This window comes from Symphalangus syndactylus, chromosome 20 (genome assembly GCF_028878055.3).
Source record: "Symphalangus syndactylus isolate Jambi chromosome 20, NHGRI_mSymSyn1-v2.1_pri, whole genome shotgun sequence".
Lineage (NCBI taxonomy): Eukaryota > Metazoa > Chordata > Mammalia > Primates > Hylobatidae > Symphalangus > Symphalangus syndactylus.
In genome coordinates this window covers 60001761-60013949 of record NC_072442.2, presented here as the reverse complement: position 1 = coordinate 60013949, position 12189 = coordinate 60001761, and the positions used below count along the sequence as shown (strand labels likewise).

The 12189-nt window shown below is 50.0% G+C and overlaps 1 non-coding gene across 1 annotated transcript; it reads left to right on the top strand.

The window, feature by feature from the left end:
• The first annotated feature begins 6954 nt into the window (after positions 1 to 6954).
• LOC129470838 (small nucleolar RNA SNORA69) lies at positions 6955 to 7073 on the top strand. Its single transcript, XR_008653358.2, has one exon. It is a non-coding gene; the product is annotated as a small nucleolar RNA SNORA69 (small nucleolar RNA).
• Positions 7074 to 12189: the final 5116 nt, after the last annotated feature.

Sequence of the window (12189 nt, the reverse complement as noted above, 5' to 3'; positions counted from 1 at the left end):
TTGAGCTCAGGAGTTTGAGACCAGCCTGGGCAGCATAATGAAACCCTGTCTCTACAAAAAATACAAAAATTACCCAGGCGTAGTGGCATGCGCCTATAGTCCCAGTTACTCGGGAGGCTGAGGCAAGAGGATAGCTTAACCCTGGGAGGTCGAGGCTGCAGTGTGCCATGTTTGCATCACCGCACTCCAGCTTGGGTGACAAAGCAAGACCCTGTCTCAAAAAAAAAAAAAAAAAAAAGGCAGCGATAAAGGCCCTTTACTGACCAGCCAATCATCTCTGTGTTTAATTCAATTATACCTATTTATTGAGTGCCTTCTATGTGCCAGGCATTGTTCTAGGATCTGGAGATACAGATATGAATAAGACAAAGTCCTTGCCCTCAGGAAGCCTTCATCCTGAGGGTGAGAGGTGACAGGGACAATTACCATGTCAACAAATTAATAAGGCCAGGCGCGGTGGCTCACGCTTGTAATCCCAGCACTTTGGGAGGCCGAGGCGGGCGGATCACGAGGTCAGGAGATCGAGACCACGGTGAAACCCCGTCTCTACTAAAAATACAAAAAATTAGCCGGGCGTGGTGGCGGGTGCCTGTAGTCCCAGCTACTCGGAGAGGCTGAGGCAGGATAATGGCGTGAACCCGGGAGGCGGAGCTTGCAGTGAGCCGAGATTGCGCCACTGCACTCCAGCCTGGGCGACAGAGCGAGACTCCGTCTCAAAAACAAAAACAAAAACAAAAAAACAACAAATTAATAAGTAAGATAAGATCAGGCCAGGCATGGTGGCTCACCCCTGTAATCCCAGCACTTTGGGAGGCTGAGGTGGGCGGATCTTTTGAGGTCAGGAGTTCAAGACCGACCTGGCCAACATAGCAAAACCCTGTCTCTACTAAAAGTATAAAAATTAGGCCGGGTGCAGTGGCTCATGCCTGTAATCTCAGCACTTTGAGAGGCCGAGGCGGGCGGATCACCTGAGGTCAGGAGTTCGAGACCAGCCTGGCCAACGTGGTGAAACCTTGTCTCTATTAAAAATACAAAAATTAGCTGGGCGTGGTGGTGCATGCCTGTAAGTCCCAGCTACTCGGGAGGCTGAGGCAGGAGAATCCTTCGAACCTGGGAGGCAGAAGTTGCAGGAGGTTGCAGTGAGCCGAGATGGCGCCATTGCACTCCAGCCTGGGTGACACGGTGAGATTCCGTCTCATAAAACAAGGGCCAGGCGCAGTGGCTCATGCCTGTAATCCCAGCACTTTAGGAGGCCAAGGAGGGTGGATCACCTGAGGTTGGGAGTTTGAGACCAGCCTGACCAATATGGAGAAACCCCGTCTCTACCAAAAATACAAAATTAGCGGGGCGTGGTGGCGCATGCCTGTAATCCCAGCTACTCGGGAGGCTGAAGCAGGAGAATCGCTTGAACCCAGGAGGCAGAGGTTGCAGTGAGCTGAGATGGCAGCATTGCACTCCAGCCTGGGCAACAAGAGTGAAACTCCATCTCAAAAAACAAAACAAAACAAAACACCCCCTCCAAAAAAAAAAAACAGCAGTAAGATAAAATCAGTAAGCAGTAAGCAGAAAATACAGCAAGGGCTGTGGCATAGAATGTTGTGTGTGTATGTTTTGGGGGAGGGTGGTGGCTTTAGGGAAGATCCTGGAAGAGATAACATTTGAACTGAGACCCAGATGACTTCCAGAGGAAGTAGCCCTGGGAAGATCTGGGGAACGAGCATTCGAATGGGGAAACAGCGGGGGATAGTCCAGGAACAGAAGGTAGTGGTAGTGGGGACGGGAATCGGTGCACGTGCCCCTTCAAGTGTCCTGGTAGGTGGAGCCCCTCCCCGCCAAGGTCTCCCTCCCTCTTTGGCATAAGATGGAGACACACTGGGATACTCAGACAGACAGACATCCAGGGGCAGACATGTGCCTCATACACCTTCTCTCCTGGCTCCTCATCCCTTACTGGAGTCCTGCCACTAAGAAAGCCCCCATGCTCCAATTCAGATGTTCTGATGGTGGGATAATGGGGAGATACCGACCAGGTAAAGGTTATTTTGGAGACATAAAGTTGCATAAAATACAATCATATGTTCCAAAAGAGACTGAGAAGACAGGAAGGGAGAGGACTGCCATGTTTCCTGACTTTTGGGGGTTCGATTCTTTTATCTCAGAGCCCGCTTTCCATTTTGGGGTGACCCGAGTGTGTTTGTCCTGGAGGGGTCTGCATTCTGCTGGCCTGTCTAAGGGGGCCGAAGGGCATGAAACACAGCTATATGGGAAAGGGGCGGATGTGGGGGAATGAGGACCATGGCAAGGAGAGCGTGGATAGACAGAAGATGGGAATGAGGATGGGGTAAAGAGGACAGAAGAGGGAAGCTGATGGGGGGTGTTGCAGGACAGGTGGCAGGAGGTAACTCAGCTCATTGCAAATTGTCTCCCTCCCTATCCCTCAGGCATCTCTGCTATGGGTGTCCAGCGTCCCCTCCCTCCTGTGTTCTTCCTGACCCTCTGGGTTGCCTCCTGCAACTTCCTCATAGGTGGCATAGGAGGGCCCGTGGGAGAAGCCTCTCAGTGGTGCCCTGTCTGCGTTCCAGGCATGCTGGTGGGGGTAGTACAGAGAGGTTCACTGAGTCAGCTGGGGAGCCCTAGAGCCACTATCACCTTATTCCGTCACAGTCTATCATGCTGGGGAGGTGGAGGAAACCAACATTTCCACAGGCTCAGGAAAGGTGCAGGTGTCCCGGGAGGAGATGCCTGAGGCGACAGGGTGGGAAAGCTGGCCCCAGTTGGGGACCTCTCTCTGAGTCAGTGTGGGCACTCTTTACCCGTGGCCCTGCTCCTCATAGCTGAAGCCTCCATATTCTGGGAGTCAATTGTCAACCTAAAAGGAAGAGCCTGAGGAACAAAATACGGTTGAAAGCGTTTACTTGAGCCCAAGGGGGCCAGGAACGGTGGCTGATGCCTGTAATCCCAGCACTTCGGGAGGTCGAGGCAGGTGGATCACCTGAGGTCATGACTTCGAGACCAGCTTGGCCAACATGGTGAAACCCTGTCTCCACTAAAAATACAAAAAATTAGCTGGGTGTCATGGTGCCCGCCTGTAATCCCAGCCACTCGGGAGGCTGAGGCAGGAGGATCGTTTGAACCCAGGAGATGGTGGTTGCAGTGAGCCGAGATCACGTCACTGCACTCCAGCGTGGGTGACAAGAGCGAGACTCTGTCTCAAAAAACAAAAAACAAACAAACAAAAAACAAAGGGAGGACGGCTGCCAGGAAGGCTCAGACCCAAGTAACCCTTAGATATGAGCTCCATTAGGGCTTTGTTACAAGCAGGTTTTCAAAGGCAAAAAAGGGGGACAGGGAGTAGGCTGTGGGCTGACACAAAGTTGTTAGGAATTCTCATTGGTTTAAAGGAACCTCTTTGATTAGTGATTGGCTATATACTGTTAAGCTATAGGGGGTGGTTTACAGTGTCCAGTGTGGCATTACTAGGTTAATTCATAGCTACTTATGGCAATAGCAAGCCAACGCAAGCAGTTCAAGAGGTGAATACATAGCTCAAAGGGGTAATGGGATGTCACTGTTGTGTCATTTTAATTCCTCTCTGGTCCTGATGGTTTTTTTTTTTTTTGTCACAAGGTTTGGCTTTGTCACCCAGGCCGGAGTGCAGTGGCACGATCTTGGCTCACTGCAGCCTCGACCTCCTGGGCTCAAGCGATCCTCCTGCCTCAGCTTCCTGAGTAGCTGGGGCCACAGGCAGGAGCCACCACACCCGACGGATTTCTGTATTTTTTGTAGAGACGGCGTTTCGCCATGCTGCCCAGGCTAGTCTGGAACGCCTGGGCTCAAGCGATCCTCTCGATGGGCCTGATAATTTTAAAAGCCTTGCCTTCCTCAGATAAAAAGTTTTTCTTTTCCTACAAGATAAGGCAGATAGTAAAGGGCACGGGCCTCTCTCTGAGCTGGCCTTCTGTGGGCTCCGGGTCAACATCTTTGTGGCCAACATCGCAGATAAGCGGGGGTGGGAGTTGCAATCATGCCCACAAGCAACAGAGGAAAGAGGGGAACCTCGCCCTCTTCCCCTCACGCCCCGGCCCCCCAAGCCTGCTCACTAGCTCTCTCCTCCTCCTTCCACCCGCAAGGAACCCTCCAGCCCACTTCCTGTGATCCTTTCCGGAGCCCTTCAGCCTGGCTGGCTCTCCAGCCATCTCGGAAAGCTTCTCTTTCCTCCCTCCATGCTCGCAGGTTCAGCTACAGAGGTAACTGCAGGCTCAGGTTCCCCAGGGTGGCCAGCCCACCAGCCCACCGTCCCGGTGCAGCAGTGCCTCTCCCGCGACAGCTCCACCTCGAGCCTGGCGGGTTCCCGACCTTGCTCCCCAGCACGTCCTCTCCAAGCCACGGTCTCACCATCCTCCAGCAGCCTCGGGCGACACCAAAGGGAGCAGAGCGCTGGAGCTCCTCGAGGTCCCACCGACCCTAGCGGGGCTCCCCGCATCCTCCGGGGGGTGGCCAGGCCTCGCTCTGGCCCCGCGCCCGCCCCTCCTGCGGGGCTGCCCCTGGCTGTCTGCGGGAGACCCGGACTCAGTGAGTGTGCGCAGCGCTTCCTGCAGCGGGGTCTCAGCACGTCTTCTGGCCGGACTCTGGGGTCTCCTGGCCTGGCTATGTCTCCTGGTTCTCAGCGCTCGCCTCCCACGCGGGGCGGAGTGTGGGAGTGGGCTGCTCCCGCGGAAGAATCCTGGGGAAGTTGAGGCACTGGCTCCCGCTGTCCAGAACACTGCCATTCCGACGTCCCCTGAGAGCGCCACTCCTCCTTCCCACCCACCCGCAGCACCCTCGAGGTCGCAACGGCAGTCACCAGCTCCCGGGGCCTGCGTTCAGCTGCTTGATCCGACTAGGTTTGGCTTCGGACCCGAATGAGTCGGCTCCACGCCCGATGGAGTTTTTCAAGCTGGTGCCTGCACGTGCCCCCGCCGCGGGGCATGGAGCCGTGGGCTGCGCCCGAACTGCCTCACAACCACCGCTGACCGAAGCCTCTCCCACTCCGTCCACCGTTAGAAACCTGAAGCTGCCCTCTGTGAGAAAGCGTTGGGATTGAATCCAGACTTTTGGGGAACCTTAACAATAAAGAATACAAAATATTGACTAAAAATTGGATTCGAAAGTGACGCTGAGTTGTTGTTGTTTTACACGGAGTCTCACACTGTCGCCCAGTCTAGAGTGCAGTGGCGTGATCCCGGCTCACCACAACCTTCGCCTCCCGGGTTCAAGCGATTATCCTGCCTCAGCCTCCCGAGTAGCTGGGACTACAAGCGTGCACCACCACACCCGGCTAATTTTTTATATTTTTAGTAAAGACAGGGCTTCACCATGTTGGCCAGGCTGGTTTTGAACCCTGGATCTGATGATCTGCCCCACTTGACCTCCTCAAGTGCTGGGATTACAGGCGAGGCACTGCGCCCAGCTACTCTTCCTTGATTTAAGACAACCCTTGGTTATTGTGATTGGGTCGAGATGGGTATGTGTCCCAATGTGGACCAATGAGTTCGGAGACAGTTAATTCGAGACTCACCCAAGAGCCACTTGAATGAGCCATTCTCTCTTCCCCTGGACATTGTGGTGTGAGGATATAAGGTTTGGATCAGTGGCTGCCATTTTAGTGTAGTGAGAGGCAGCTTGGAGTTGCTAGGGAGGCCACTGGATACAGCCTGATGAAGGAGCCAACACCGCAAAACTGGAAATGGAGAGACAAGGGGAAAGCCAGGTCCTTGTTATCATCACTTGAGTTCCAGGATCAAGTCTCATCTGAAGCTTATATCTTGATTTTTCAGTTATTTTTGTTTGTTTGTTTGAGACAGTTGCCCAGGCTGGAATGAAGTGGCACGTTCTCGGCTCACTGCAACCCTCTGCCTCCTAGGTTCAAGCTATTCTCATACTTCAGCCTCTTTAGTAGTTGGGACTACAGGCACCCACCACCATGCCAAGCTAATTTTTTTTTTTTTTTTAGATGGAGTCACACTCTGTCACCCAGGCTGGAGTGCAATGGCATGATCATGGCTCACTGCAACCTCTGCCTCCCGGGTTCAAGTGATTCTGTTGTCTCAGCCTCCTGAGCAGCTGGGATTGCAAGTGCCTGCGATCATGCCCCGCCAATTTTTGTATTTTTAGTAGAGATGAGGTTTCACCACGTTGGCCAGGCTGGTCTCAAACTCCTGACCTTAGGCGATCTGCCTGCCTCGGCCTCACAAAGTGCTGGGATTACAGGCATGAGCCACTGAGACTAGCCTGGATTTTTCAGTTCTATAGGTCATTAAATTCCCTTTATCCCTTAAACCAGTTTGAATCTCCTTTCTTTTATTAGCTACAGAGTCCTAACTGATTCAGATAAGCCACAATACAATAGTACTCTTAGCTATTCCAGAGAGGCCATTTATCTCACTGGCAGCTCTTCCTCTCCTGTGTGCATTCCTGTTCAGACTCTGTGGATCATGCAATGAATTCCCAAATGGTAGGATGCAAATCTGAGGTGGGCAGGTCCACCTCGAGTCTGCCTGCCTGTTACAATATGTAGCTTTGCCAAAGTTGCTTCAATTTGGTCCTCATCATGGCTTGCCATTTTATTTAAGATGGGACCAGGCCGGGCGCGGTGGCTCATGCCTGTAATCCCAGCACTTTGGGAGGCCAGGGCAGGTGGATCACTTGAGGTCAGGAGTTCGAGACCAGCCTGACCAATATGGTGAAACCCCATCTCTACTAAAAATACAAAAATTAGTTGGGTGTGGTGGCACATGCCCGCAATCCCAGCTACTTGGGAGGCTGAGGCAGGAGAATCGCTTGAACCCGGGAGGTGGAGTTTGCAGTGAGGCAAGATGGCACCATTGCACTCCAGCCTGGGCAACAAGAGTGAAACTCTGTCTCAAAAAAAAAAAAAAAAAAAGACTAGATTGGGTATTTAGAATGTCAGAGTGAAAAGCAAGCTGCAATTACAGTGCTTCATTTTGTGAAATACTAAATACCATCATTATCCTTAATGATTTTTGATTTTGTCTTTGTAAGAGTAAAATCATGACAGATTGACATAGACAATTCTAAGGAAAAAATAAAATAAAAGAATACCAGAATGAAAATACAGAACATTGCATGTTGGTTTCATTCTCTCAGAAGAAACTGAGGCACAAAGAGATTAAGTATTTCAGGTTCACAGAGCTAGCAATTGGCAGAGATAGCATCTGCATCTGACAGTCTCACTCGAGAGTTCTGGCTATATTCAAAGTGTTCTGGAAGCAGCATATATATGATGATCCATGGGGACGAGAAATAAATATTTAAAAACATTCCATATTTTTAATCTTTTTATTTTGAGACAGCGTCTTGCTCTGTTGCCCAGGCTGGCATGCAGTGGCGCGATTTCGGTTCACTGCAACCTTCACCTCCTGGGTTCAAGTGATTCTCCTGCCTCAGCCTCCTGAGTAGCGGGGATTATAGGTGTGTGCCACCACTCCTGGATAATTTTTGTATTTTTAGAAGAGATGGGGTTTCACCATATTGGTTAGGTTGATCTTAAACTCCTGACCTCAGGTGATCTGCCCACCTCAGCCTCCCAAAGTGCTGGGATTACAGGCATTAGCCACCACTCCCGGCCCCATATTTCTACTCTTACTATGCCCTTTATAAAATAATATTATTGTAAATGTTTAAAGCTATTAGTGTAGTAGTACTTACATATGATTCATGGATAACATATATATGTGTGTATATATATGCATCTACATATCATTATATATGTACATACACATTCACACAGATACATTCACACATACATATATGTGGGTATCACAAAGTATTAGTTAAGTGACTCTAATACTTTGAATGTATTTTGGTTTTTTTTTTTTTTTGAGATGGAGTCTTGCTATCTCCCAGGCTGGAGTGCAGTGGCGCGATCTCGGCTCACTGCAGGCTCTGCCCCCTGGGGTTCATGCCATTCTCCTGCCTCAGCCTCCCAAGTAGCTGGGACTACAGGCGCCCGCCACCTTGCCCGGCTAATTTTTTGTATTAATAATTTGAATGTAATATTCAAAGTATTATTTGAATGTAGATTCTGAAATAATACTTTGAGAATCAGCAGGGTGGGGGCGGGGGTCAGTGGGCAGAGGAGTGAGGATTCCCCCAGAATGAAAGGAATTTCTCATAGACTCATAGCTCAGCCTCATAGTTTCACCACTGACTTTGCACTTAACTTCAATTACAAAGTCCCAGGGAAGAACTCTAGAAGGATCTAGCTTGGGTCAATCCTTTTTTTTTTTTGAGATGGTCTCTGTTGCCCAGGCTGGAGTGCAGTGGTGAAATCTCAGCTCACTGCAACCTGTGCCTCTTGGGTTCAAGTGATTCTCCTGCCTCATCCTCCCAAGTAGCTGGGAGGACAGGCATGTATCGGCTAATTTTCGTATTTTTAGTAGAGATGGGGTTTCTCTTTTTTTTTTTTTTTTTTTTTTGAGACGGAGTCTCTCTCTGTCGCCCAGGCTGGAGTGCAGTGGCGCAATCTCAGATCACTGCAAGCTCTGCCTCCCGGGTTCACGCCATTCTCCTGCCTCAGCCTCCCAAGTAGCTGGGACTACAGGTGCCCACCACCATGCCCGGCTAATTTTTTGTATTTTTAGTAGAGACGGGGTTTCACCGTGTTGGCCAGGATGGTCTCGATCTCCTGACCTCTTGATCCGCCCGCTTTGGCCTCCCAAAGTGCTGGGATTACAGGCGTGAGCCATTGTGCCTGGCCTAGAGATCGGGTTTCACCATTTTGGTCAGGCTGGTCTGGAACTCCTGACCTCAGGTGATCCGCCCGCCTTGGTCTCCTAAAGTGCTGAGATTACAGGTGTGAGCCACTGCACGCCTGGTCTTGGGTCAATCGCGTTGAGTTTGAGTCACGTGTTCACCACTTTGCAGCCCCCACTAGAACCACAGTGATGAGTTTTCAGGCATCAACCAATAGGAGACAAGCATATGTAGGTCAAAATAGTACCATTATTACTGGTAAAGATGTTTGTAAATGTGGCTTTATTTTCTCTCGTCAAATTGGCTTTTTAATAATTCACCCTTGCTGGGCGCCGTGACTCCTGCCTATAATCCCAGCACTTTGGGAGGCCGACGCGGGTGGATCACCTGAGGTCAGGAGTTCGAGATCAGCCTGACCAACATGGAGAAACCCCATCTCTAATAAAAATACAAAATTAGCCGGACGTGGTGGCACATGCCTGTAATTTCAGCTACTCGGGAGGCTGAGGCAGGAGAATCACTTGAACCCGGGAGGCAGAGGTTGTGGTGAGCCGAGATCACCCCATTGCACTCCAAACTGGGCAACAGAGTGAAACTACATCTCAAAAAAAAAAAAAAAAAAATTTACCCTTGATTGCCTAGTCCTGGGGAGCTTTTACTGTGTGACCAAGAGCAGGCAGGAACACATGCCTGTTCCAGGTGAGCAGGTTGCCAAAAGAGAACCCAGATGAAGCTGAACCACCACATGTCCCTTCTTCCCAAACCCACCGTGTTAATTATTTGCCACATTAATGAAATAGTTGCATTTCTTCTTCTGGGAGCATGGTGGGCTCCCTCTTAGAGTGAAGTGCAGGTATGTGACTTGCTTTAGCCAGTTACATGTCATTAGTTGTGACGTGTGTCACCTCCAGGTGGGAGCTTTAAGAGCCTGTGTTTGATTGGCCCCACAAACTCTTTTTCTATTTGATATGGCAAGTTACTGGTCCAGGTGGTACCTGCTTCATTATCCTATGTTCTGGAATGAGGACAACATGGAGAGGAGCCCCAAGACAACAAACAGTGACATGGAGCTTGAGCAACAAAGAAATCTTTGCTGTTTTAAGCAACTGAGATTTTGCAGTTGCTTATTACCACAGCATAACCTTGCCTATCCTGACTGCTACATTCACCAATCAGATAAGGTGCTCTATCTTCTTTGGGGGAGGAATGAAGAAGAAGTAGGGAGAGAAGTTAGGGGTTTTCTTCTATCTACCTGGAAATATGAATGGGAAGTAAATGCTTCTTCCTAATACATATTATTAAAATGAGGATGGAGGAGCACTTCCCAAAAGGAAAAACGGATCAGTCTGGATTATGGTTATAAGCAGCAGAATACAACTTTGGTGATGTTTGTAGAAAATGGTGTTTGTGGACACGATGTTGGATAGTCACCGAGTCTCCAGAAAAGCTGGAGAATTGAGCCTATAAAACGGGCAGGAGTGTGGGAGGTAACACAGTCCAAGCTACCACCAAAAGCACTCCACAGAACTGGTCTGTCAAGCATGCACCATAGATTCACACGACTTTCACCCCCTGCCACTGGGTGTCCTGGTCAGCATGACAACAAAGCCCACAGTGACAGGAATGCCCACAACAGATGCTGCTGCTTGTACCACTGACAGTGCCACTCCTGGCCCTGCTGCTGTCACCACTGTAAAATAGACTCTCCTCTGTCCCTGCTTTGTGTCACTGGCTCCCAAGTTTAAGTCCAGGGACATTGTGTCTGTTTGGTTGATCCTAGGTCATGTAATTAGATCAGTAGTTGGGAAAGTGAACCTTTGGCTTGTTCAACTTCTGCAGCTGGACCAGGGCTGTCTCCAGACTAGGGCTTTTTTTTGTGGGGGGTACAAAGTCTTGTTCTGTTACCCAGGCTGGAGGGCAGTGGTGCGATCTTGGCTCACTGCAACCTCTGCCTCTTGGGTTCAAGCAATCCTCCTGCCTCAGTCTCCCAAGAAGCTGGGATTACAGGTGTGTGCCATCATGCTCAGCTGATTTTTGTATTTTTAGTAGAGATAGGGTTTTGCTATGTTGGTCAGGGTGGTCTCAAACTCCTGCCTCAAGCAATCCATCTGCCTCAGCCTCCCAAAGTGCTGGGATTATAGGTGTCAGCCACTGTGCCTGGCCATGAGGTCTCTTTAGATCTGGTGGCCCTCTGCTGCTTCCAAGTCATGTTTGGGCCATGAGACTATTTTGGGAAGCTGCCCAAGCTCCTGTATGCCTAGATGCCGTGTAATCATCATTCCCTGGTGTTGGCAGCTTCCCTGACGGTGCTGCAGGGAGCAAGTGCATGTCTGTCTCTGTCCTCTCCACTACTCTGGGGCATTCTTCTCATGCTGGGGGAGATCCCCACTCCTCTGACCACTGTCCGCCTACCCTACTCTGAGGATTTTCCAGGATGCTTTGAATATATCCGGAGTGAGACTGGACAGTTCAAATGCTGGTTCTGTGACTTAGAGCAAATGACTTAGCCTTTGTGCCTCAGTTTTTTCTGCTGAAAAACACCGATAATAGGCTGGGCGCGGTGGCTCACGCCTGTAATCCCAGCACTTTGGGAGACCGAGGTGGGCGGATCACGAGGTCAGGAGATCGAGACCATCCTGGCTAACATGGTGAAACCCCATCTCTACTAAAAATACAAAAAATTAACCGGGCATGGTGGCGGGCATCTGTAGTCCCAGCTACTCGGGAGGCTGAGGCAGGAGAATGGCGTGAACCCGGGAGGTGGAGCTTGCAGTGAGCCGAGATTGTGCCACTGCACTCCAGCCTGGGCGACAGAGCAAGACTCCGTCTCAAAAAAAACAAAAGAAAACAAAACAAAACACTGATAATAACAGTTCTTACCTATGTTCATTTGGGTTCTCCCAGAAGCAGACCCCGAGACAAAGATTTGAGAACAGGCAGTTAACAGGGAGGTGACCCCATGATACAATAGTAAAGGTGTAAGAAACTGAGATAGGGAAGGGAAGAGAGTCAATAAGGTGGGGTACAAAACCAGTTACTACTATGAGCAACTAGAGATTGATCCCACTGGGGAACTCTGGGTGACAGCATACAGCAGGGTTGAACAAACTGTGGCCTGGGCCATAAAATAAAGTTTTATCAGAACAGCTGCTCCTATTCAATTATATATGGTCTGTGGCTGATTTCACAGTATAATAGCCAAGTGGAATAGTTGTGATAGAGACTGTATAGCTCACAAAGCCTAAAGTATTTACTTATTTCTTTTTAACTTTTTTTTTGTTTTTGAGAGAGTCTCACTCTGACTCCTAGGCTGGAGTGCAGTGATGCGATCTCTGCTCACTGCAACCTCTGCCACCCGGGTTCAAGCAATTCTCCTGCCTCAGTCTCCTGAGTAGCTGGGATTACAGGCGTTGAGTCACCACGCCCAGCTGTTTT